This window comes from Pelodiscus sinensis, chromosome 7 (genome assembly GCF_052426305.1).
Source record: "Pelodiscus sinensis isolate ZL-2025 chromosome 7, ASM5242630v1, whole genome shotgun sequence".
NCBI classification, from domain to species: Eukaryota; Metazoa; Chordata; order Testudines; family Trionychidae; genus Pelodiscus; species Pelodiscus sinensis.
This window is the reverse complement of record NC_143058.1, coordinates 47,349,331-47,376,747: the sequence shown is the minus strand read 5'-3', so window position 1 is coordinate 47,376,747 and position 27,417 is coordinate 47,349,331. Positions and strand designations below refer to the sequence as shown.

The 27,417-nt window shown below is 40.4% G+C and overlaps 1 long non-coding RNA gene across 3 annotated transcripts in view; it reads left to right on the top strand.

Annotated features, from left to right (window-relative positions):
* The window catches only part of LOC112545186 (uncharacterized), a 78,147-nt gene that overhangs the window by 18,890 nt on the left and 31,840 nt on the right, over positions 1-27,417 (top strand). The window contains exon 5 of one of the 3 annotated variants that reach the window (XR_016350053.1): positions 22,170-22,212. This is a non-coding gene — a long non-coding RNA (uncharacterized LOC112545186). Of the gene's footprint in view, positions 1-31; positions 5,991-22,169; positions 22,213-27,417 lie in introns of those variants that run through there. The other 2 variants (XR_003088631.3, XR_016350052.1) reach the window with 2 other exon arrangements.

Below are 27,417 nucleotides of genomic sequence, written 5' to 3'. Positions count from 1 at the left end.
AGTTACAGCATGTTTTTTGGTCTCTATTCAGGAAATGTCTAGAAATGGAAACATCAGGAGCTCAAATCAGAGTTGTTTTCGCAGAGCTAAAGGGAGCATTTTGTACAGCAGCACTAATATGAACGTCTTGGAACTGAACTACAAAATACAGATTAGTGATCTTATTATCAACTCCATCCCTACACTTCAGGAATGGTTGGAATGAAATATGTGGTATGGGTCCACCTCTAGTTTAACATCTGCACTAAGAAAAGGAATCCTGAATCCTTCAGGAGGAAAAATTCTATATTGAAGTTCACTAAATAAAAAAGTGTACATTTGACAAGTCTACGCTTGTGACATAAAAACTATTTTACTGCAGAGGATTGTTTTTTGCACAAAATAAAGAGGTGAAAATTGTCAGTTTTGTGAAACCTGGTTTTGCTTTGTAAGTGGCTTCCCCTCCCCCTTTCCAACTACTGTCCGTATAAATACCGAGAAGCTTGGCATAAAGAACTCAGCCTGGGGCATACTCCATAAAACTTACAGTGCAATTAAATGAGCAATTTCTATTGGAAATAAAATGGGTACGTTGAGTAGAATATGAATTAAACCAAGCAGGAACGGAGTCAGATAACCCTACATTGTACTCAAGGTTCTCCAAAAGATCCCCAGGGTCAGCAGTACTAAATGCAGCTGACAGGTCAAGGCCAATCAGTAAAGAAAGATACATGCAGTTTGCAATGAAAAGCAGGTCATCCCAAATTTTGATTAATGTAGTCTCAGTGCTGTGGCATCCACTCAAATGGGTTAGCAAAATAAAGACAGATAGCAGTGGGTTAATTCTAACACTTCTTTAACGTACTGCAGCCATTACAAGCTTCTCTATTGCAATCACTGTAACTAGTGTTTCTCAAATTTACGACCCTTTGTTTTACATTGCCATCTGTCCTGAATTTTGTGGATTTGCTTCAGTTACACGGGACTGTGCTGTTGAGCATATTCAGGACCACCAAAGAAACCCAAAATAGTTGTGGGACAGTGCACCACCAGCATGCTCTGTTGTGACATTATGATGTGTTGATATCATGATAGAACATATAGTGAAAAATGGTAACTGTAATGGTCCCACCTAGTACCCTTTGGTTGCCCTTTGTTTCCCATGTCATCTAAGGTATGTCTACACAGCAACATTATTTCAAAATAACTAGTGTAATTTCAAAATAACTTAGTCCCTGTCTACACAGCAGGCAGTTATTTTGAAATAATGTTGCAATACTGTCAGGTTGGAGGACTTCTTACTCCAACTCTGTAACCCTCATTGTAAACTCTTTCTTGTAAAAGAACGTAGACAACAAAGCATTCATGGTCACAATCCTGGACAATGCAGGATTGAACCCTGCTTAAAAAATACAGCCCCATTGGCCAAGAATGCATGTGGGGCAACCTTAGACTGAACACTCTGAAAAGGAATATGTTTTTGGCAGTGTTCCTCTTATTACTCTTCAGATTTTTTTTCTGAACAGGAACATTTTTTAATTAGAAGAAAGAAAAAAATGTGGCACTGACTATAAGCTGCTGCAATTTTATTCAGTAACTTCAAGTTCTGCCATATATATTGTTCCAAATCCATCATGTAGTAGAAATGGTAATCTCAGTCTAGACTGACGCCAGTACTCACTCTGTTAGCACAGGAAATTCTGTGCCTATGTGTGTAATCTTTTCAGTGACAGAAGAGCTCAATGCCACTGTTGTTTTTGCTCCTTTGTTTGCTCTGATAGAGAAGCAATACCACTAACAGTGTTGTCTTATATCTAGATTAGGATACCCGTACCAATATGGAGTAGTGTCTTTCTTTGTAATGTCCCTATTGATTTCAAGGGTACTGGGAACAAGGAGAACCTTGCAGTGCTGTATGCAAACTATTTTAAGAATCCTCGCTTCCCAAAAATGTATAAAAAATCATGTAAGAGGTGTACATTCTCAGAGTGGAGCTTACAAATGCCACCTTCTATGTTACTGAATAACACCCTCTCCCAACTACATTGTGTATTTAGGATTTCTTTTTGTCTCAGTAATGTGAGTTTTGCTGTGGGGAGAGATTGGAGACTAGTTTAACAGTTGTGAGAAAAGGTGTATTGACTAGCTATTGCACAGTATCTGTAATGGATGACATTGTTAGTCAAGGTGCAAGACATCTTCCCTCTGGTTCTGCGGAAGACAGCTGAGAAAGCAAGTACAGTGGCATAGCTGCATATTGCACAAATACCCTAATGGAGTTATGGGCATGCTCCAGTGACGCTGTGCTGCCAGAGTTCAAAGGTAAAATATTAGGGGACAGAAGAGCCACTGCAACTGCACAAGTCTTCTGTGCATGCCCCATATTTCAGAATGATTTTTCTGTTGGGTGCATAAGGGAAAATGGGATTATTCTTAGTAATGATTTCCTCACAGTGTTATAACCTTTGTGGGGCTTTTCACATGGGAGGGATCATTCAGGCCCCATATTTACTTTACTTCTGCTCGGTTAAACCCAGGGTACTACTATCTGTATTACACATACATTTTTATTTTGTTTTCTTTTTCACATGAAGAAGCATAAAGCTAATGGACATTTTGTGATCACTGCCAGTGCCATGTATTTGCTTGTACTCTCTTTTAAAGGCAAGCAATATGAGGCTGGCCTTGGCTGACTTTCCTGTGAATACAGTGTGAATTCTTCAGGGGGGATTCTGGAAGTTCAGAACAGAGTGCAGCAGTGGAGATGGTAGCAATTATGAAGGCTATTCTGGTTCCAGAGCAGAAACCTACCCTTCTGGGGCATACACCTCCCGTTACTTATTAGGAAAGGGAAACCGGTGTGAGAGAAATATTGTGAGAGTTTTATTAACAGGTCCAATAAAAAGCTTCCTTGGAAGGGAACCTGATGTGCCCTGTGAGGTTATTTGGGACTGGAAGGTCTAGTAAAGTGGCAATTGATTTGGGTTTATGCCCTCATAACTCAAAATGGTGACTGACCTCTATAATTTCTCATCTGGAGTGGGGGAAATCAGACGCTCTAGTACAGAACCATTTATTTCTGTTTAATAAAAATGAGCTCAGAGTCCATTAACTGTTATACATTTCTTTTTTCAGCAAATGACATAACCATTATCTGAGAATACTACCTTCATACTCATTTTAGTTTATGAGCCCAAATATTTCTCATTTGCTTTGAATAATTGTTTTCTGTTTGAAATTATGTGGCTGGCTGGTTAATTAGTAAAATATAAAATGGGCTACATCACCACATTTTTAAAGCTCTGGTGCCAGCTAGTGGTGAGAGATGATATACAGATAGTATTTCATACTTGTCATTTATGTAAGTGTACAGTATATTTTTATGTGCATCATGATAATGTGACATTATATTTTATTTGTCAGTTATCACTGCATTGTGACTGGTGAAAAAACAGGCAGCTCCCATTATTTTTCAGTATGATTTAATTAGGGATTGTTTACTTGAAACCTTCTTGCCACTGTTGATGGAGAGATTGCATCATTTATTAGACCATTTACCTGTATTTAATCTCTGGTTTCACTAGCCATTTATTCTGGACATGTAACTACTGTAGCATTTCATTAGAAATACTGCATTTCTTAAAAATGTCATGTATTTTAATATAATGTTTTTTCACAATAATTCAGTATTTTTTTCCCAGAGTGCATCTATTCTATCTCTGCTGTTGATTCACTTATGAATATTAAGAAATAAAGCTATAAAGTGGCTATTAATGTGTAAAACTCTTCAGTGACTATTTTTCTGATGCATCAAGTGAAAATAAAAGTAATTTTATAAGCATATAAGCTAAAATTCAACCAAGCATGTACATCAAGCATTATTTGTACTCAAATCAACATGTAAATGAATAGAGACAATTATAATATGAAGGAAAATTGAAAGTATACTTAGCAATTTTTTGAATAAAGAATCATGGCTATCTTTTCTAGCTTAATTAAGCAATAACTGATATTAGAGAGGTTGTGGAGGGTTCTTAAATGCCAATAAATAAAATTTGAAGCTGAGGCATTTCTTTCATTAAATAGTAGGATCCTTTTTATAACTCTACTACTTACTGCTAAAATCTATTATTATTACTAATGCTCTACAGGTAATTTATAGCTAAAATACACTGAAGGCTGTAAAGGAGAACTTTTCTTTTTAAATGTCACATGTACCCACAAAGATAATTTATTCTGTATAAGGACAACCCAAATGAATATTATTGTAATAATGTTTTGTGAAGATAGATCTAATGTTAGTGACATCTGTGAGCAATAAGCAGAACTGTCACAATCTTACTAGTAGTCAAGTGTTTCCCAATTTTATAACAATCCTGTATGTGAAGCTGAAAAAAGTAGACCACAAATAAGTAAGGATAATAATTAACAAATGCTAAACAAGGTCATGAGATCAACATTTAGTTTCATTGCACATATTTAAAAACAAAAATCACATTTAATGTGTACAATTTTGTTTTAAATCATAAAATGCTATTGTAATTGAATTTTCTTGCAGAATCCTTATTTTCACTTAGCAGAATCCTGGGGTTCTATGGGACACCATTTGAGAAACACTGAGTCTAATGTGAGTGACTGCACTAGTTGAAATACATTGATATTTCTAATACCATTGAATAATAAAACATTGATTTTTGTTGAGGATTTACATTAACTAGTATAAAAAGATAGTTGAGATTAACATTATATATGGAAGAAAAATATTTATTACTAAAAACAAATTAGGTATTATTAATTGAGAAGGCATTTCAAACACCCAATGTTATTTTCACTGTGTGTACTGTTTGTTCACTTTTTGTATTTAATTCTACTTGAACTAGACTGAAAAGAAAGGTCTTCTGATTCCTCAGCCATTCCATGCATAGCACTCATTGTGAAGTCAATGGGAATTTAGGGTATAGAAAGCCTTCTGGCAAAAAAGCTGATTTATTATTTACAAAGAAGAATTGCTACATTTGAGTTCCTGATGGCTAAATATCCCATCCTTTATTCCGAATGTTGTCACTAGAGCCTCCACAGATCTCTCCATTAGAAGATGTTGTGACTCAGTATGGGAGTTTGCCACATCTGTTAGGAAACTGCTACAGATGGTTCAACTCATTAGCTGACAGAACTCCTAGTGAACATCACCGAAGAGTACTGGGACCTCACTTGGACTAAATGTTAAGCTTGCCTCCTGTTCATTGTCATTACATTTTCTCAAAATAAGGTCCTTAGCCAATTCTATGGGACCCAGGATACACTTTTAAATGCAGCCAGACTGTTTTATACAATTGGCAAATGTGACAAAGTTAAACAGCACCAGTTGTCATTGTATAAGTCTCTGTCTAAGGACTGTGCCTCGAACAGAGCTTGTAGTATCTTTTAAAATCTTTATTGCATCTGCTTTCATTGCATTTCTCAAATGATGATATAATGAACTTTAATTTTAATTTTTAAAGATTTTTCTATTTTGTAATATCTTATCTTGAAAATAAACATTTTTCTTTACCATTTTTGTGTTTCTCCCTTTGGCATACACTGATGGAGTGTTCCCCCTGCTCCTCACCTCCACCCAATCTCATGTTTTTCAAGAAGTTGCTCCATGTTTGTATGTCAGGATCATCCATATCAGAATGATTTAGCAACAGTTTGTTACTGCTGCAGCAGAGCCAGCAGGAGTAGCTCACATTTTGCTCTTTTATGGTTTTCATAGGTTTAGGGCCAAATTTTCAGTCTCTGATTTTATATACATGTTGAGTGTACAATTAATGAATTGGAAGGTACAGACTGCTCTTATTCAATTTGTATGGACAAATGCAGTAATTGTAGAAATGGATTCGTGAGCAATTTTGTGCTTGCAAAATGAGCTTTGATCTTGCAAAGCCTTAAAAAGGGGGCTTAATTTTAGGCACTGTGAGTAGTCTTATTGACTTCCACAGGACCCTGGAGAAAAAAGGACTTGCTCAGTAGAGGTGTTTCAATATACCATGTCATACATGTTTTTAAAAAATATGCATTTTAATTACAGGTTAGAATGGCTTCATGCTTTGCAAGGTCAAAACCTTACTAAATCATTACACACATTACACAGGTATCATGTGTCAGGTGAAATGGTTATGAAAAGACTGTTTGCTCTATCAGGTAAATATTGGATACTTGGAGATGTGTATATCTATATATCTATATTAAATATACTATGTGAAAGACCCTATACGATTGCATATTTAACCGTAGATCAACCTTTTTTGGTTTGAGGACCCCTGACCCACAGAAAAATCAGTTGGGGGCCACACACAAGTGAGAAGCAAAAAAAAAATCAAACCAAACCAAACCAAAAAACCCAAAACAACCCCCCCCCCCAAAAAACCACACAAACAAACAAACAAACACACACAACTGTTCACTGACATGGCCTGTGACTGAGAAGAGAAAGACATTCTTCACATTCCCCTCCCACACCAGAGCCTAGGGGACCCAGGATAGGAGATATTGTGTGCTCCAGCCCTGTGGGGAGTAGCAGGAGGCTGGAGCACCATTGTGGGCTCCTCAATGCTGGGTGGGAGCCCTGAGCCTCGGGGGTCAGATCCAGACTAGCCAGGGGCCTCACCCGAGCCCTGGACCTTAGGTTCCCAACCCCTGCCATAGATAGTCACAAAGCAAAATTACTCCGATATCATTCTTATCTCTTAGGTAAATAATCCAAATATTATGCTTGATCCTGAAGTCATTAGGAGTTTTGCCTATATCAGGAATGGACCTTGAAAGATTTTGTGTGCGTGTTTTAACAATGCAGTGAATTAAGTATTATCCTAAAGTTTGGATATTTTGTTGTTTGTCACAATTTAAACTTTATTTAAATGTTTCTTTTTTATCTGTAACAGTATGACACTATGTGCTTGGGTAAGCCAGGCTGGGTTGATTATCACTAAAGTGTTATTTATTCCTATTTTATTAAGCCCCTTTTTACATTCATGTTACTGGTTAATTTATACTTTTATTTCATGCACTAGTTGGCTTTACTGATTAATATGCCCCACGGCATTCAATAAAGCCAGGCAGTGGAGGAAATAAGAATGGTATTAATTTCTAACATTGCTATAAATTTGCCTTAATAAAAGTAGCTCAATAACACAGCAGTAGTAATACAATGGATGCCTCCAAATTGTTAGCAAAGACACAATTGAAAGAGTAACACATTTTTTCCCAAATATAACATCGCTCTGGTACCTTTGTACTGTTGCTAACATTAGATTTTATCTGTTATAATGTTAACTCCTCCGTTTACATGGTCCTCTAAAAAGTGGTGAATATTAAACAAGTCACACATGATTATTTTAACTCACTTCATTGGTTCTACAGGTGCATACATTCTTTTTGGATCTTTCAAAAGCGGATAAGTATTCAGGACTTCCACTTACCCAGTCCTGCAAGTTCACATACACAGATGACATTTGCTTTGGCAACTGAGCATGGTCACTCCCAGAATGGAAGACACCCTAAAGAGTGACTTGATTAAGATTGACGAATATTGTAGCTAGTGGGCATTTACAGCCATGTGAGACCAAATAGTTTCAAGTATGTTTCATATTTACACCACCAGAGTAGCCTGCGTACTGAATATCTTTCTCAATGGATATTGCTTGAAACACAAATCCCACCCAGTCTACTTCAGAGTAACCCTAAAGAGATTTCTCACATATTTTAACCACTTGAGGAAAACTGACTAAGGTGGTTAAGATACCTTCGTTGCATATCAACCTTCTAAGCAAACTGGTCAGCATGGCATGGGGGGCAAATGCTCAAACACACTGATCAACCAGATTAGCTCTCTTTTGTTTTGCAGCAGAGTATTATGCTCCAGTCTGGCTCCAATCATCTCAGGTCAAGTTGATGGACATACAACTATATTGAACCATTCAAATTGTAACCTAAACGATTAGACTCATTCCAGTGTCATGGCTCCTGGTGTTAACCAACATAATTCCTCCACACAATAATGAAGATGCTTCAGCTACAATGGTTGAGAAGATCAGGTAAGGTGGAGCCTAGTATCCAAGAATACACCTGTTGCCAAAGCAGCCGTTATGGGCCCACTTGCCCTTCCCATGATTCTCTGTGGCATTAATATGGTATGAATAATGGTCTGGTGATGTCAGAAACCAGTCTCTTATAATTGACCTAACCATATGTATACTTAACTTTGATTTGCCATGCCAGGCCCTTCTGAACAAATTTCAAATGGCTAGGGTCTATGTCCAGCCACCCTTGGCACCTGGCATCAATAAAGAGGATTCCACTTGCGGCTGCAGCCAAAGAGTGATGATCTCACCCATCACTGATGACTGTCCTCTGACCAGATTAATGGTGGTCTAAGGGCTCTTCACTGATTGGCAAATTCATTTGGCAAGCTCTGCATCCAATAAGAAAGTATATGATTGCTATTACCTCATTGGGCACCATAATTAGCTATTAAAATATCAGAAAGAATAAAAGATTCTGGAGGGAGAGGCAAACAGGAGAAAAGTAGATTAATTGATTTTCTTTTGAGTAGTAAAATAGTTTGTTTGGTTTACATTTTGCAATTGATTTACATATTCATGCAGGAGAGGGGGATTCTTGAGAAGGTAAAATAACTGAAGACTCCTGAGTAGTGGAACATACTGGTTTGGTCTAGTAGCTGACAATTATTATGTAATATTTTTATAATCTTATTATGATAAAATCATCACCTTGATGACCGTCAGGCATGGGTCAAGGATATTTCTTTATGGATCTAAGTGCAGGGCAAGGGCTTTATACATATCTGCATAAAGCAACTACTTTTTCTAAACAGGTTCAGAAATTACAAAATAAATAATATTGCCTTATCTATTTAACATATAATTTGTATGTCCAGAAATAAGCAAACTTGATGATAAATATTTATACAGCATCGATATACTTTAATTGTATCAACTTAATTTAGGTGATATAATCTAGTCCATCTCCATGCCACTTTACAGGCGTGTCCTCTATACTACATTATGTAATACTTTGTCATGCCTGCTCTTTTCTTGAATGCTTCCAATTTTTCAGCTATATTTTCAACTGGCATAAAGTTTCCAATCTAAAATTAAATATTTTTTTGTTTTGATTCAAAATATTAACCAGTAATTTGAATGAGAAGATTCAGTGTTACACGAGATATATTCCTTTATGCTTCAGGGTGCATGCGAACCACTTGCTGCCTGAGCTTGTGAAAAAACTTCACTGTTGATGGCTTATTCTAGAATAATATTTTATGGTTTGTCTTGCACCTCCTTGTGAAGCAGTTTGTATGTACCACTACAGGAAATAGGATGTTTGATTAGCTTGACCATTGACCTGATCCAGTTTACTCTGATTATTTTGTTTTTGAAAAGTGCTTAGTACCCACATCACTTATTAATATGATGACTGATGCGAACTATTAGCTCTTCTCAGCTATCATGGACATCAGCAAGAATTTTAGTGCTTAGCAACCATCAGGATCAGGCCCATAGTTTCTATTTGGGATGTGTGTATATATATAAAATAATTTATCATTTACAGAACACTTTAGATTCTATGCATGAATGCAAGCAACAGAAATATTAATAATGGAAAAAGAGAATTCACAGTTATAATTCTCACATCACTTACCATCCCAATGCAACAATGTTGTACATATCATTTTTTGTGTGTTGAAGAACACCCATGCAGAGTAAGCAGCAGTGTTTACAAGATAGATAGGGGATTGGGTATGGGGAACAGCGTTTGAGCAGTTAAGCATAACATTGACAAATAAATATGGAAAGAGCTCCTTTAGTTTATAGCATCTAGGAAGAAAAGCTAGATAGGAATGCATAAAACAACAAAGGTTAAGGCAACATCTTTTTGTTTTCAGGATTGAAAATAGTCCCCCACCCCCCAGCAAGCTATTTTAAAAGGACATACATAAAGAAAAGCAATTAAAGGATGGTAGGAGGAGGAAGGCTAAACTACCCTCACCCTAGTATTCCACTTATCATCCTATGTTGAAACAAGAACGTTAATGCTGTTTCAACTTTTCTCTTACTTGGTCTTAACAGTAAAGACTGTTAATTTTTCTTCATACATCTATATAAGGCAACTGTGGTTATTTAGAAGGTACAGTAGTTCTTTCTTTACTTCCTTCTTCCCTCCCTCCCTTTTCAAAAATTTCCTCCTTGTCCTATATATTTATATGAAGTTGTCTTTATTTAAAGCTTGGCAATAAATATAATTTATTTCCATATCTTTTTCTTTATGGCTCAGTCCTGAAAGTGGAATTGTGGTCAAAACATTGTTGCTAAGTTTTATATTTTGAGTCTTGCATTTAAGTAACATTTCTTTCAGAAGGAATAGATCATTTTACAGATGACATTTTCTGGGAACCAAAACTTAAAATGTAAAAACAATGTAGCCAAAACCTTGTCCATAACTGCTAAAAGAACACATATTGAGAACAATAAAGTCAAACAGTTATAAATGGGATCATTAAAATATTTTCTGGACATCAAAAAATGATTGATGCAGTTGAAAGGCTGCATATTACATGAGCTAGGATTCTGTACTGATACTGAATGTCTGAATCAATCTTTATTGGGTTTTTCTGTAAAAGAGCAAATTATAAGTGAAAACTTCTGTTAGTATGAATAATGAAAAATGTCTTGAATGTCAATAAATCACAGAGCTATATGTTAAAAAACACTTGATGCTTACCATTGTCGTATTCTGCTTAGTGTCAGACTTTATAATAATACATCCTGATGATGTATTTGAAAACTTATTTAAGCATGCAAATTATAACTATGCACTGCAAGGTTTTGTTTTATTTTGTACATATAGAAGAGTTATATGTCAAGCCACAGGGTGGCGCCATTACCTACTGCAGCATATTCCAAATGTCCTCCCCTCCCTCCTGCCTTCCCAGAGAGGCTTTGCATTTGGAGCAGCTACTGATTTCCCATGCATGAAGCAGTGCAACTTAATAGCTCAATATGACTGATGTGTAATAAACACTCAGATCTGTTAAAATCTGCAATAAGGTTGACATTTGATACATTTATGGTAGCGATCTGTACGGGATCGTTGCATTGCAAAGGGGATCTGCCTGCAGTGCTTCACAGCCCAGCAATTTACATTCCACTGTAACATGCAGCATGATACTGTACTGGACCTCGAGTGCAAAAAAGTCCATGCAAATTGCCCCATTCTCATTTGGGAGTGAGGGAGGGGCGTGGATGTTGATTTGCATGAAACCATAATTCCTTTCCTCAGGTGCTTCTACATATTTGTTTTAAATCCTGCTTGAAAGGCCGGTGAAGAGAAATATCCTTTTCCATAAATTGTTGAAAATTAACCTCAGTTGATGGCTCCTGTAGGACGCAGGGATGGTAGGCCATTGAAATGAAATTCTGTGCGGGCTGGAGCAGAGAAGTTGGGGAGCATTTTTCTTTCTGCCTAGAGTTTATGGAAGCGTGAACTGGAGGCATAGCTAAGGGAAGACGAGTTTTATTCTGGCGCCTGTGTCACATCACCATTGCCCCTCACACATGGTGATAATAATATCTCACCCTCCCACACACATCCGTGTGTGGGGAAGACAGCAGACAAAATGAGTGAGCTGCCAATGAAAATCCATAGGGCCAGATTAATTCCAACTGCCTCCCTAGACCCCTCTGCCCCAGTTAAATAAACATCTTTCAGATCTGAGCCAAAAGGAAAGGCCAGTTTTGTTGTTTTTATAATCAAGCATTTGTAGAAATCCTTGCCCTGTTTCGGCCCCATTAGCAGAAGCTTTATTGGAGGCAGCGTGTGGAGATGGTTTGCCGCAATTCAGCGCAGGTACAGGGCCCTACTCTTAACTGCGCAATAGAGGCACCATTGTTAATTGCAAACGTGGATAGCCTTTCTAATTAAAAATCAATGGGCCTGATTTTATTGGGCCTTGCTTAGATTAGTGCAGGGGAACCACACGTTTTCTTTTTGTGTATTTAATTAAGGTTTAGGTGAAATAAATAACTGGCCTTTACGTGTATTAATATATATTCAGTAGTGTGCTGAGCCATTTGTAGTGCCACTCTGCTGAAGTTTCTATGCTATATAATAGAACAGCCTGTAGAAAGTTATTGAAAGCGGTTTCATTCTGCAGAATATGGACCACTTGTGTGAGTGGCAGGCCTGCATCTACCACCTTTCCCAACTCCCCCCGCCCCCTCCAAAATCCACCATCCTCCTTGAGTGGGATATTAAGGGTTGCTCTAATACTCTGTCCCTACCCATTACATTTTGCTGGTTTAGAATGTGTGTGCAGGATTTTATGTTGTTAACACTACATCTGAATATTTTTATTTTTTGGGGGGAGGGGGAGTAGAGAAAATATATAGGGAAAAAAGTTTCTCTACCCAACTGCACTAGGAAGTTGCTACAAAAAAGCTGGTTTTCTTAAAAACTGCAATATGTTCTTCCAAACAGCAGCAAAAATGACTATTTCTGGAATTTGTTATTTGGAAGAGGATTGGGAGAAGGAGGAAGGCATAAAATGGGAGTGACAGAAAGGGTAGTTCAGAAATACATTACTGCAAATAATGTAAATCTCTAGGAGCAATACACTTTTCACCTCTGGGTGCCACTGTTCAACTATTTCTTGTTCAGTGACCATCTGTCTGGAACTCCAGCATTTACTAGAGAAATATTCCTGAAAGAAGCTGTTAAAGAGACATTTCCTGTATTTTTGATGATCTGAGATGCAGTTTTTCAACATATGGATGTTAATTATGCACTGTTCTGATATATCTATTTACATATTATAAGATGAACTAATAAACTAAGGAAGATTCATGTTTGCCCTGTTTAATGAACAGAGTAATCTAATTCTTTGACTCTTCTCTCTACTTTTTGGCTAGAGGTTGAAATTTACATGTTATATACTCCTATGTAAATGTGTGTGCATATTTATTAAATTGTTAAATTTATTCTCATATTCCATTTGATCTAAATGCTGTTATAATGCCAGCATTAATTTGCTTTATTGCTCACAAACTATTTAATCTAAAAATCTATTGACTGATATCATCCCTTTCCCACTACTGTGGAACTGTTAATATTCAGAGCAAAATTAATTGCATTCTGTGTATCCAGCTGTTCCACCAAATTAATTATACTGTTTCTTCTATAAACTGTACCAGGCCAGAACACATTGTTGAATAGCACTGGACCACATCTCAGAATTGTGCTGTGACTTATTCTATCCAAGCAGACATCTCTAAACAGTAAAAAGCAAGAAGTTTAACTCCTTCACTGCTAGGAGGCTGCATGTTTTGGCAATAATTAAAAAAAAATCCATTGAGTTCAATAGCGTGCAAGGTCACACCTGGTATGTCCTAATGCACTGGAGAGGACCACTAAAATTACCTTGGCCTGTGACTTTTTCAACCCATTAGGAAATACTTTAAGCCAACAGTCCTGTCAATATTTTCCTATGTACTCAAACACACAAAGTTTTATGATAGCCTTTATAAATAAGCACACGCCATATAATAATATCTGTATAATATATGTCCTGTGCTGGAGAGCTCTATTCCTCCCTTTTATGGGATGAAACTGATGAGCTAATATGTTTCTCATCCTCAAGTACTAAGATCCTATTCTATTTACAAATATTTTTCCCCAGTGTCACAGGAAGAAATCAGAATAAAACATCTGTTAATAATTAACTTAGTCTCAGATCTGTACATTTTTCTATCTAGTTACATTTGGAAAATCCTAAATACAGAATATTTTCAAAGAAAAGAATTTAACTTTGTCCTGGGAACATGCAGTTCAGGTTTTGAAAGGGGAAACATGTAATAAAAGTCTGTTTTAAATGAAACTGGTAAAACTGTAAAATACGTAAGTGGAAACTTTGAGGAAACTGGCAATGAGAAACTGGAAATCAAGCAGTAATTTAAGTTTCATTCCACCACCCTTTGCATGTGTGAGTACAAAGGAGAGACTGGTCATGAATGTGACTCAGAGCCCTCCTCTCAGGAACCAGAGGGACAGAGATTCCCAGCATCTGTTTCCTTAACTATCACCCAGAGGATACTGGTGGTAAATCATAGTGAGTAAAAATAGAATCAGAAGACTAGCTCCAAACAAATGAGATACTGTATTATGCAGTGTATTTAATAGTTTATCTGTGTATCACATTCTTGCTCAACCTTTATCCATTTTCAAAGTCTATATTTGAATCCATTTTATGTTAAACTAGATTGTTGTTAAATTTATTAAATTTGCAAATATGAACACTAGGATTTCCCAAAGAGAACAGTCTGACAAATCTGTTTGACAGCTAGCAGAATTAAACAACTCATATCTTTTAAACAAATATACTGAAAAAGTTGATTTACACATGGAAGACCATTACTCTGCTGGTGTAAATCACTATGCTGGGTTACACCAACTGTGATTCTGGATCATGGATTCCAATGAAGGAAAGAGTTTGGAGTCAGATGTTTTACATGGCCCACTGATCTGTACAGAAAAATCCTATGTCATCAGTGTGGGATAAATAGGAATAAGAATACTCATTTGCCTTGCAGTGCTGTAGTGTGGTTTAATTAAATTGCCTCCTACAGAAGGCACTACAGAGGTGCAAAGAATTATCATTATCCATTGGTGTTTTGAGTGTATACATAGGTAACAAATGTTTTAAATAATATTTTACTCAGTTATTAAACTCCTTACATTTTACAAAAAATGTTTAAGGCCAGCTTGCCGAACAGGATTCTTTTCTTCTTTAGATCACAGAATTGGAGTATTGTAATTAGCCATGGTTCATTCCTGAATATAAAGGAATAATGGCTCTGGGACCTTTAGATGAACAATGCAAGTGTTTATATTAGTAACAGGTGTGTATGTTTAAATAAACTAAATTAGTTATTTCTTGGACCTGGTTGTTTTTATAGTATTTTGTTAAATTATAGGTACAGATTTTCTACAAATACAGCAACTTTAATAAATTAGATTAAGTGGGAAAAGTTAACAGTATGTAATTGAATTGATCCACTGGTGTTGACACCTTAGTGGCTACCTTTAAATATACATTATTATCAGGAGAGACAGTAACCTATCTATTTGTCTTTAATATGTTGCTTCTGAATATTTCAAGGTTATGCCTTTGTCTTGTTTTTATTCATTCATAAAAAGTCATGGCATTACTGCATTAATTTAGTTGCATTTCCAATTTAAGATGTTTTAGGAAAAGACCATTCTTCTAACTAAATCTTTTGTAATTCATTTAGATAGCATTTAGGTCTAAAAAGGCTCTTGGTATTGATGAATGAGCTTTGTTAGAACAGTTACACTTTGCTGACAAAAACCATAATATTCAGAGACTAGAACAATGCCATATTCAATACATACAATGAAAGAATGAACTAGAAAGGGACAAAAAAGCTCTCACGCAAAAAAGAAGAGATCTTACACTGAGGATCAGAGACAGTCAATCTCAGCATTATTATGTGCAATGAATGTGATTTAACTCAATACATATTCGTAGTGAAGTGGCAGAACACAAATATGATACCATATTGATATTCAATTTTGATGTATTCAAATGTACCTTAATTCCATAGAAATTCTGAGTTTTGAGATTCTCACGTAGTCTTAAAATTTGAAATTAGTATAAGCTTTGTTAAAATTCTGAAAAAATATTTGTTTTAATGTGAATTTCAAAATCTGGTACATTGAATAAAGGAATTCTCAACTAACAATTTCTTAACTATTTGAATCTTAATTATGCAGTTGTGCACAAGCCAGTCTCTTTTAATTGATCAGAATAATCTTTGTGAATTGCTTTTCTTTGACATTTATATAGTTTAGAATCTTAGTCTTGTGGGATAAGGTCTAAGATTTAGTGAAATATTTCTTTTACATTTGTCTGTGTAACATATTAATTATTATCATTTAATCATATGAGGATCAGGTAGCAATTCTGGATAGATTCTTATCTTGCTCTCATCACAGGATTTCTAATGTACAGCACTTGCTATTACACGAACACAAATGATGATGTCGGGTTACTGCCCTGAAGAAGTGAATTCCACGTTAGTTTTATTATGAGGTAAACCAGGCAAGGTCAGCACTTTATCCTCACCTATGGTTGACCCAACCTAGTTTACATGGCAAGAAAGCTAAAGTGCCTTGTTTTCATGGTATTTTTTCCTTGGGATAGCTCATATGTCAGTGGTTCTGAGATAGAAAAAACAAATAATCATACAGCAGTGAAGAAAGATCTTAGTTGTTTAAGGGCAGTATTTTTCTGTGTTTTCCACAGCTGTATGGAACCCCATTTTGGTATTTTTGCTGCCTGTTTGTATTGTTCCACTTCTAGTTTATATCCACTTACAATGATTTTGCTTTCTCTTTTCGGTAATGTCTTGTGACATTCTTCTGCATAAATTCCCCTAGCACTGTCATTTCTGTGGCTGCCATTTCAGACTTCAATCTGTCTCCAAGCCCACCAGTGAGGATGGGGGCACAAAAGGGGCAGTTGCCCCAGGGCCCAGTGATTCAAAGAGTGGTGGCAAGAACCCTGAATCCTTTAAATAATTGCTGGAGTGCTGTGCCATATGCTCTATGTGGTTCCGGGAGTGGGGGGTGTGCATTGCACTTTGGGCAGTGCAGAAGGCTGGCTGCCCCAAGCTCCACCCCTTTTTGCCTCAGGCCCCACCTTTTCGGGGAGCATGGAGCTAGCTCCCTCCATCTTGCCCAGGAGCCCGCACAGACTGTTGGCTTCCCTGCCCATTCTGGCTCCTCCAGAACTCCTTACTGAGGTTCTGGTTGCATTTTTCCCCACACTGACTTATGTAAATCAGACCTATGCATAATCCAGCCTAGGCTCCACAGAGACACATGATCTCCTCTTCAGCCTCCTCTTGACACTGGCCAAAATGGAAGTTAAATGGGGGTGAGGTACCCTTTGATTGTGGGGCTTATTTATGTCCCTTGTCTCCTTACATCTCTGAGCAGAATTCCTCTGGGTAGGATCCACTGACTACTTAAGCCAGTTATCAGGGATGATGGGCACTGTGTCAGAGTCTCTGTTTCTTTTGGTTCCTTGATTTTCAGCCTTTGACCTCATTCCTGTTCCTGTTTTTCCTTTGTTGTCTCCCCATAATCAGTTAGAGCTTGGACTTGTGGGTGCCCGTTCTTCAAATAGTATAAACCTTCCAACTTCACAGGCAATTGCCTCCTTCACTACACAAATCTCCCTCCCCAGTTTGGCTCTTGTCTCCTCTTCATTCAAATCAGGCAGCTTCTTCCTCCTCATTGCCTAGGTCCAGCAGGAGTTGGGGGGCAGGGAGGGGAAGATATGGGAACATTAATGCACAGAATTTAGGCTGCTAGGAAAGGGACTGAAATCCAGGACCTCTATGGTGGCATTCTCGGAAATGCTTCCAGTTCCACGTGCAGGGCCATGTAGGCAGGCAGAGCTTCAGAGTCTCAATGCATGGATGAGACGATGGTGTAGGGAAGAGGGGTTTGGATTTATTAGGAACTGGGGACACTTTTGGGAGAGGGGGAGCCTATACACGAAGGATGGGTTCCACCTAAACCAGGGTGGAACCAGACTGCTAGCACTAAACATTAAAAAGGCCGTAGAGCAGTTTTTAAACTAAGAGATGGGGGAAAGCCGATTGGTGCAGAGATGCACGTAAATCGGAGGGAGACTTCTCTTAGAGGAGAATCCATTGATAGAGATTCTCTAAGCTGTAGTCAGAAAGAGAAGAGGGGAGAGGGCAAACCATGGGCCAGAGCAGACAAACAACCACATACAAAGGAATCCAATGCATCAGGGAAGAGCAGACAAATAAGCAGTGGCAAATTTTTAAAGTGCTTCTACACAAATGCTAGGAGTCTGACTAATAAGATGGGTGAACTAGAGTACCTCGTATTAAATGAGGAGATTGACATAATAGGCATCACTGAAACCTGGTGGAATGAGGAAAATCTGTGGGACACAATCATACCGGGATATAAAATATATCGAAAGGATAGAGCAGGCCGGGTGGGTGGCGGAGTGGCACTGTATGTGAAAGATAATGTAGAATAAAATGAAATAAAAATATTAAGTGAATCAACATGTTCAATAGAATAGCTATGGATAGTAATTCCATGCTCCAATAATAAGAAATTAGCAGTAGGGATATATTACCAACCACCTGACCAGGGCAGCGATACTGACATTGAAATGCTGAGAGAGATTAGAGAGGCTACCAAAATAAAGAACTCTATAATAATGGGGGATTTTAATTGACTGGATACATGTCACCTCAGGAAGAGAAGCGGAGATAAAATTTCTCAATGGCTTAAATGACTGCTTCTTGGAGCAGCTGGTGCAGGAACCCACAAGGGGAGAGGCAATTCTCGATTTAGTCCTGAGTGGAGCGCAGGATCAGGTCCAGGAAATAACCGTTACAGGCCCGCTTGGGAATAGTGACCATAATATAATAACATTCAACATTCCTGTGGTGGGAAGAACACCTCAGCAGTCCAGCACCCTGGCATTTAATTTCAAAAAGGGGAATTACACAAAAATTAGGAGGTTAGTTAAACAGAAATTAAAAGGCACAGTGACTAGAGCCAAGTCCCTGAAAGCTGCATGGAAACTTTTTAAAGACACCATAATAGAGGCCCAACTTAAACGTATACCCCAAATTAAAAAAACATAGGAAGAGACCTAAAAAAGAGTCACCGTGGCTTAACCACCATGTAAAAGAAGCAGTGAGGGACAAAAAGGTATCTTTTAAGAAGTGGAAGTCCAATCCTAGTGAGATAAATAGAAAGGAACATAAACACTGTCAAATCAAGTGTAAAAATGTAATAAGAAAAGCAAAAAAAGATTTTGAGGAACAGCTAGTCAAAAACTCAAAAAAGAAATAACAAAATGTTTTTTAAAGTACATTAGAAGCAGGAAGCCTGCTAAAAAAGCCTGTGGGTCCCCTAGATGATCGAGCTATAAAAGGAGCAATCAAGGACGATAAAGCCATTGCAGAGAAGCTAATGATTTCTTTGCTTCAGTCTTCACGGCTGAGGACGTTGGGGAGATTCCCAAATCTGCACCGGGCTTTGTGGGTGATGAATCTGAGGAACTGTCCCGGACTGAATTGTTATTAGAGGAGGTTTTGGAACAAATAGAAAAACTTAATGTTAACAAATCTCCGGGACCGGATGGCATTCATCCAAGGGTTCTAAAAGAATTCAGATGGGAAATTGCTGAACTATTATCTGTAGTTTGTAAATCGGCTTCCGTACCTAATGACTGGAAACAATAGTAAAGAATAAAATTGTGAAGCATGTAGAAGAACATAATTTGTTGGACAAAAGTCAACATGGTTTCTGTAAAGGGAAATCCTGTCTTACTAATCTGTTAGGGTATGTCTACACTACCCCGCTAGTTCGAACTAGCGGGGTAATGTATGCATACCGAACGTGCAAATGAAGCCCGGGATTTGAATTTCCCGGGCTTTATTTGCATAAGCCGGCCGGCGCCATTTTTAAATGCCGGCTTGTTCGAACCCCGTGCCGCGCGGCTACACGCGGCACGGGCTAGATAGTTCGAACTAGCAAGCCATTCCGAACTATCTGTACGCCTCGTGGAATGAGGCGTACAGATAGTTCGGAATGGCTTGCTAGTTCGAACTATCTAGCCCGTGCCGCGTGTAGCCGCGCGGCACGGGGTTCGAACAAGCCGGCATTTAAAAATGACGCCGGCCGGCTTATGCAAATAAAGCCCAGGAAATTCAAATCTCGGGCTTCATTTGCACGTTCGGTATGCATACATTACCCCGTTGGTTCGAACTAGCGGGGTAGTGTAGACATACCCTTAGAGTTCTTTGAAGGGGTTAACAAACATGCGGACAAGGGGGATCCAGTAGATATAGTATACTTAGATTTTCAGAAAGCCTTTGACAAGGTCCCTCACCAAAGGCTCTTGTGTAAATTACATGGCCATGGGATAAGAGGGAAGGTCCTTTCTTGGATCGAGAACTGGTTAAAAGACAGGAAACAAAGGGTAGGAATAAATGGTAAATTTTCAGAATGGAGAGGGGTAACTAGTGGTGTCCCCCAAGGGTCAGTCCTGCGACCAGTCCTATTCAACTTATTCATAAATGATCTGGAGAAAGGGGTAAGCAGTGAGGTGGTGAAGTTTGCGGATGATACTAAACTGTTTAAGATAGTCAAGACAGAAACAGACTGTGAGGGACTCCAAGAAGATGTCACCGAACTGAGTGATTGGGCAACAAAATGGCAAATGAAATTCAATGTGGATAAGTGTAAAGTAATGCACATTAGGAAAAATAACCCCAACTATACGTACAGTATGATGGAATTTCAGGGAAAATCATGCTCAGCACCAAGCTGAAGTCTTTACATGAGGACTGATTCCTCAGAGGTTTTAGCTTTGAATGCCAGCCAATCACTTCCAGGTATGGTAAAACTTGATGGGGCCAGTGATGACTGGCACAGTGTCATTAGATGGGGGAAGGAGAGCACACCCTGAGAGAATGTCTGCCAGGGGCCCATTGGTCTGTAAGAGGATGAGGGGAGTTGATTGGTCCTTCACACTCCCATTTCATTAATTTAAACCCTTTATCCTCCCCCTTCAAATTGTAGTTTCAGAGCTGTGTTTTGCATATACAATAGACTTCTGATAATCCGGCACCTTTGGGACCTAGGTGGTGCCAAATTATCAGATATGCTGGAGTATCAGGAGGTATTCTGGTGGGGGGCTGTGACGGGTCTGCCGGGACCTGCACTGAGTTCAGGGGGTGGGCAGGGAACGGTGCGGTGAGGGGCGAACCCTCCGCCATTGTGCAGAAAGGCAGGGGAAACCCCGCACCGCTGCTGAGAGTTTCCAGGATGGGAGCGGGCTCCCCACTTCCCAGACTGCAGTAGTTATCGCTGAGCAGGGAGGTGAGGGGTGGCGCTCTAGGACCAAACCGGAAGCACCCCAGCTGCTCTGCTCTGCTGCTTGTCCACCGCTTGTCAGTTTCAGCAGTGGCAGCGGGGGACTTGGGGAAGCGGTGCGGGGGAGCAGAGCAGCTGGGGTGCTGCTGAGCACCAAGCAGAGAGGTGAGGGGCAACGCTGCGGGACCAACCCAGCAGCACCCCAGCTGCTCTGCTCCGCTGCTTGTCTGCCACTCGTCAGTTTCAGCAGCGGCGGACTTGGAGGAGCAGCTGAAATTGACGAGCGGCGGATAAGCGGCGGAGCACAGCAGCTGAGGTGCTTCCGGGTTGGTCCCGCAGCGCCCTCCTCACCCCCCTGCTCGGCGATAACTACTGCAGTCTGGGGGTGGGGAGCCCGCTCCCCTCCAGGAAACTCTTGGCGGTGGCGCAGGGCTTCCGTTGCCTTCCTGCAAAACGGTGGAGGGTTCGTCCCTTGCTGCGCCGTTCCCCGCCAGCAGCTCTAATTGTCCAGCTGGCCGGAGCACTTCTGGGTTCCAGTTTGTGCTGGACTATCGGGAGTGCTGGACCACTGGATGCCGGACAATTGGAGTTTTACTGTATTATAGGTCTTGCCTGATTGAGGTCAGGAAAGAATTTTTTCTTCCCCCCGAGGCCAAATTGCCAAATTGTACTTGTTAGGGATATTAGTTCATTGCAGCTTGAGGCTAGTTTTTAGTGCAGTTAGAGGTTAAAAGGGCTGGCTCCCAGAAGTAAAGGATCTAGGACTTTGTGGATGAGTCTTTTACAGATGGAAGAGGCGGACACCCTGGGCACATCTATACTGTAGTGTTATTTCAAAATTACTGATGTTATTTCAAAATAATAAAGTGAGCGTCTACACAGCAAGCCCTTATTTTGAAATTATTTCAAAATGGCAGACTTCTTACTCCAACTTCTGTAACCCTCATTTCATGAGGAGTAATGGAAGTCGAAGGAAGAATGTTCTTCCTTCAACTTCTTGCTACATAGACAGCGCCAAAAGCCAAATTAAGCTCTTTTGACATCAGCTATGAAATTGATATAGCTAAAGTTGATTATCTTAATTCGACTTTTGCCCTGCTGTGTAGACGTGCCCTTTGTGGCCTTTGTGCACTAACGTCTATCCCATTTAATATTCTCTGTCTTCCTTGCAGGAGTGGGAGCAAAAGGAGTTGGAAGACAGAGCTGAACCTTAAGGTAGCCTGAAAAAAGTCTATCACAAGATATCGGTTATAATTAGAATCCTGCTGTGTGAATACAAAATTTTTATCTGCATTCAATCTGTGATCCACAAATAATAATCTGTGGATCTCTGCAGATTTGCAGGACACCAGTTATAATATGTCATAGACAGCTCTGTAACCCCCATCCTTGAACCACTTCAAATGCCTGGTATGTTAGGATATGGAAGTCAGGGTGGTTAAAATCCAACCCTATGTCTGTCTTTATTTTCTGATGTGTCCAGATCAAGGGCTAGCAAGTCTCTGGGCATGCGTGAATGGTTCTTCTTCTTTTTCTAAAGGCTTTTATCTAGGTTTGCTTATAACTTGGCCAAATGTGAGCAGATTTTAATGGGGAATGCAAAAAGCATTCTTCGTATACAAAGCCTACTCTGCTTTCTCTAAAGCACAAGCCCTCCTGAGCTTCTTAAAGAAGATTTCAGACATGAACAAAGCATATTTCTACTGAGGCAGGTTCACAGAAATGCCTGACATGTGTAGGCTGAAATTCTCCTAAAACATTCAGCCTGAGGCAGATACAGTAGTGGCATGGAAAATTTCCGTCTGAACGGTTAAAGTTTGGTAAAGTTATCAGCAACTGAAAACAGGACTTTACAATAGGGAGTTCTGAGAAACTTTAATAAAAGTGGATACAACCACCCCTCACTGTAATAATTTAAATGTATGCAATATGTATCCCATATGCACATACTGGCATTAGGATTTTGAGTCTAGTCAGTTTTCATGTGGAATGTACACTGATGCTAGCACAAGTTCTGCTTCTGGAGAACTTAAAATACTTTACTTTGCTATTGAAGGTCAATAGCTGCAGTAAATAAGATTCACTCTGATGTGTGGCTTGTGTGCGACATTGTGTCATCTTGGCTGCCTGTGAATCTACATTGGAGACTTGTTCAGTGCTAATGATATGAATGATGGTGGTAGTTTGGCACAGTCTGTAGTTTTTATTCCTACTTGGCTTCTCATTAACTGGTCTTCTGTATGCATATGCAAACTATAAAAATCTATTTATTTCAGGCAAGCATGGACAGAATACAAGAAAACGTTTCTATCCAAAACTTAATTTGAAAAAGGCACTGGGGGAAAATCGAGTTATTTTTATGAGACTGTTTACAGGTATTAGAAGAAGTTATACAAACTTATCTAGCGGGGTCTTTTATAGATTTATGACCAAACCCATCCTTGTGGAAGTGGGTGCAGCTTTGTTGACATCATTCATTCATTGGGTTTGCACAGGGTCTAAAACAGTGTTGATTTTGGGCTATTTTGTTTTTAGACATTTGTGTGTGAATAATACTGTATTGTAATGTTCTACTCTGCTCTGATTAGGCCTCAGCTGGAGTATTGTGTCCAGTTCTAGGTACCACATTTCAAGAAAGATGTAGAGAAACTGGCGAGGGTCCAGAGAAGAGCAACAAAAATGATTAAAGATCTAGAAAACAAGACCTTCTGAGGGAAAACTGAAAGAACTGGGTTTGTTTAGCTTAGAAAAGAGAAGACTGTGAAGGGACATGGGCTATGTCTAGACTGCAGAGCTTTTCTGGGATACTGGTATCCTGGAAAAGCTCTGCCGCGTCCAAAGAATGCATCCGCTTTTTTGGAACAGTTTCCGAAAAAGCGGACGTGTTCTTTTGGCATCCCTGTATTCCTCTTGGTGAGAGGAATAAGGGATGTTCTGAAAGAGGAGCTTTTTCCAAAATATGGCCCTGTATAGATGGTCCAAATTTTAGAAAATCCTATTTTGGAAAAAAACAGAAAAAGATACGCAAATTGCGGTTTGCAATTTGCATATCTTTTTCTGACTTTTCTCGGCATCATAGACATAGCCATAGTAGCAGTTTTCAAGTACCCAAAAGGGTGTTACAAAGAAGAGGGAGACAAATTGTTCTTGACCTCTGATGATTTAACAAGAAACAATGGGTGTAAATTGCAGGAAGGGTAGGTTTAGGTTGGACATTAGGAAAAACTTTCTAATGTCAGGGTGGTTAAACTCTGGAATAACTTGCCTAGCAAGGTTGTGGAATCTCCATCATTGGAGATATTTAAGAGCATGTTAGCTAGACATCTATCAGGGATGATCTGTGGTGCTTGGTCCTGCTATGAGAGCAGGGGACTGGACTTGATGACCTCGCAAATTCCCTTCCAGTTCTAATATTCTATGATTCTGTAAATACATGCTAACAATTACAATTAGACAGTATATCCATTGAGGTTTTTTTCTGGTGTCCTGTTCCATGAAGGATAGTTTTATGCAGTGAACACACCACATGCATTCTTTTCTTATCAGGACTTACAGAGCTCAAGGGTATGTTTACACTGCAGTTAAACTCCTGCTGCTCACCTGTATCAACAGACATGGTCTCCCAGGACTTGGACTGCAAGGCTGTAAAATTGCAATATAGATGCTTGGGCTGAAGCCTGAGCTCTGGGATTCTTCCCCATTCTAGAGATCTAGAAATTGTGCCCCAAGCTGCAATATTACAGCTCCCAAGTCAGCTGATACCTGCCATAACTATCTACTTGCAGAGCAGAAATACCTCTTGAATTCTTTGATAACATCAAAACTGGGCTGTACCTGCTCCCCAGAGGACACTGAAAACTACATCCACTCTAAGTTCTGCTCCACAGGGTTGCTGTTGTGAATTTGAAGGAACCCTGAGACTGTTGATTTCACAGGTAGCTGGGCCTAGTCCTGTTTCCCATTCACACCCTTGAATTCAAGTGTATGGAAGCTGAACACTTTTTACTATCTCACACTATTTACATAGTATATTTTTAAAAGAAAAAAGTATACAGGCAGTCCCTGACTTACGCGGATCCGACTTATGTCAGATCCGCACTTACGAATGGGGCTTTTCTCGCCCCGGAGCTGGCGGGCGGTGGGACCGCACAGAGCGCAGTGGTCCCGCCACCGCATCCTCCGGGGCGAGAAAAGCTGCTCCGGGTCTCCCTGGTGTGCTGGGGGGTGCTCCCCCCCAGCACAGCAGCGAGACAGGAGCAAAGCCGCAGAGGCGGGGGACCCCGCCGCCTGTGCGGCTTTGCTCCGGGGCAAAGGAGCAAAGCCGCACGGGCAGCGGGGTCCCGCCGTCTGTGCGGCTTTGCTCGGGTCTCCCTGCTGTGCTGGGGGGGACTCCCCCCAGCACAGCAGGGAGATAGGAGCAAAGCCGCAGAGGCGGCGGGACCTCTGCGCCTCTGCGGCTTTGCTCGGGTCTCCCTGGTCTGCTGGGGGGGGAGGGCGCGCAGCTAGTGCGCCCCCCCCCAGCAGACCAGGCTTTTGTTGCGGGACGCCTGGGGTAGAGCAGCTGAGGTGCTGCCGGGTTGGTCCTGCGGGGACCTACCAGGCAGCGCCCCAGCTGTTCTGTCCCAGGAGTCCAGATTCAGCCGCTGTTGAAACTGATCAGCGGCTGATTCCAGGAAGCCGGGGGCAGAGCAACTCTGCCTAGGGCTTCCTGTAGTCAGCCGCTGATCAGTTTCAGCAGCGGCTGAATCTGGAGCCAGTTCCGACTTACATACAAATTCAACTTAAGAACAAACCTATAGTCCCTATCTTGTACGTAACCCGGGGACTGCCTGTACTTGTTTCCAGCAAATGCACTTAGGGCTTGTCGGCATATACAGTGCTGCAGCAGTGCAGCTGTAGTGCTTTAGTGATGATGCCATCATGCAGATGGGAGAGCTTCTTGCACCAGTGTAGTTAATCAGGGTCCCTGAGAAGTGGTAGTTATGTTGATGGCATAATACTGTATACACGAGGGGTTGGGAAGTAATTGCTACAAATATGTTACACCAGAGTGTGGATTTTTCACACCTGTGGCTGTCCCTCCGAGGCTGGCACTAGGACTGGTGCGACTCCTCCCGCTCCATCAGCAACCGCTGGAGCCTCATGGCTGGCAAAAGGCCGCGGCGTGCAGGGGCGAGGCCCCAATACAAACCCGTGCCTCCCCAGAGTGGCGGGACGCTGAGGGAGCAGAGCAGCATCTGGCAGCGGCCATCAGTGGGCCGCTTGAAAAGGCCCGGAGGAGAGGGCAGTGGGGCGGCCCTCTGGGAGCGAAGTCTGCCGCCCTGGTGGAGGAGCGTCCCACGTCCCCCGGAAACTCGGAGCGGAGGCGAAAGTGCCGGAGAAGCCGCCGAACCAGTAAGCCCTTTGGATGAACCCGGGGGGATGGTACTCAGGAGGGAGATAGAAAGCATCCCGGGGCCAAGTGCTTTTGGCGCCCATGGGCTGACGCGCTTCGGGGTGGAACCCAATCAGCCGGATAGGGGTCGAACATCCTGAACCCTTAGGGCCCTGGGCTGGGACCCGGTGGAGAGGTCCTCCTAACCCTCCTCCCCCCCCACACTGCATTCTAATTATGCATTGAGTACTGCCAGCCAATTGGCCTAGTGAGCAGAGACTACCATTATTGAGCCCCAAGGGGGACAGGACTTAGGAGCGGAGAGACCTCAGGGATTTCCCCTTCCCCCAGACCTTTAAAACGGTGGGCTCGCTGGGCCCCATCCTCCAGCGGAGCATGGGCGCTCATTCCCTTAAGCCCATCTTGCGTGGGTAAACTGAGGTGGTGGGCTTGCAGGGCCCCACTCTCCTCCTGGAGAGTGGGAGCTCGCTCCCGTAAATCCGCCACAATACCCCTGAATGATGTAGACATGGCCTTAATGTATATTTGCCAAAAGATGAAGCCTCCTTCCTTAATTATGGTTAACAGAAATTAGTTCTTTAAGTAACACAACAAATCCAGCCCTCCCTTTCTGTCTGCAATCTCATGTGCCTCTGGTGAAATAGGTTTATTGTAGGGTAAGAGGAAACTTTTTCGTGGAACTAGTTGTTAAAATATTGGTCTAGCTTATCACTACATGTGTCTGAGGTTATTCCTGAGCCTTTAAAGTCAAACAGGATTCTGGAATAGAATAGACCAGGGTTTTTAATTAGAGAAATATTAGTGTTCTTATATGCATGCATGTACTGTCCATCCATACAACTGAAATCAGAATCTAGGTAGTGGTATCCAGAAATCATTATTTAAAAAAAAAAAAAAAAAAAAAAACATTTCACCAATATCAATGTTAATTAAAAGCTACAAAATATCTTTATGAAAAAGTAGCATTTTTTTCTTTTTGTTGGTTTATTTTTAAATATAAATTGTCAACTACTATGATAGAAAAT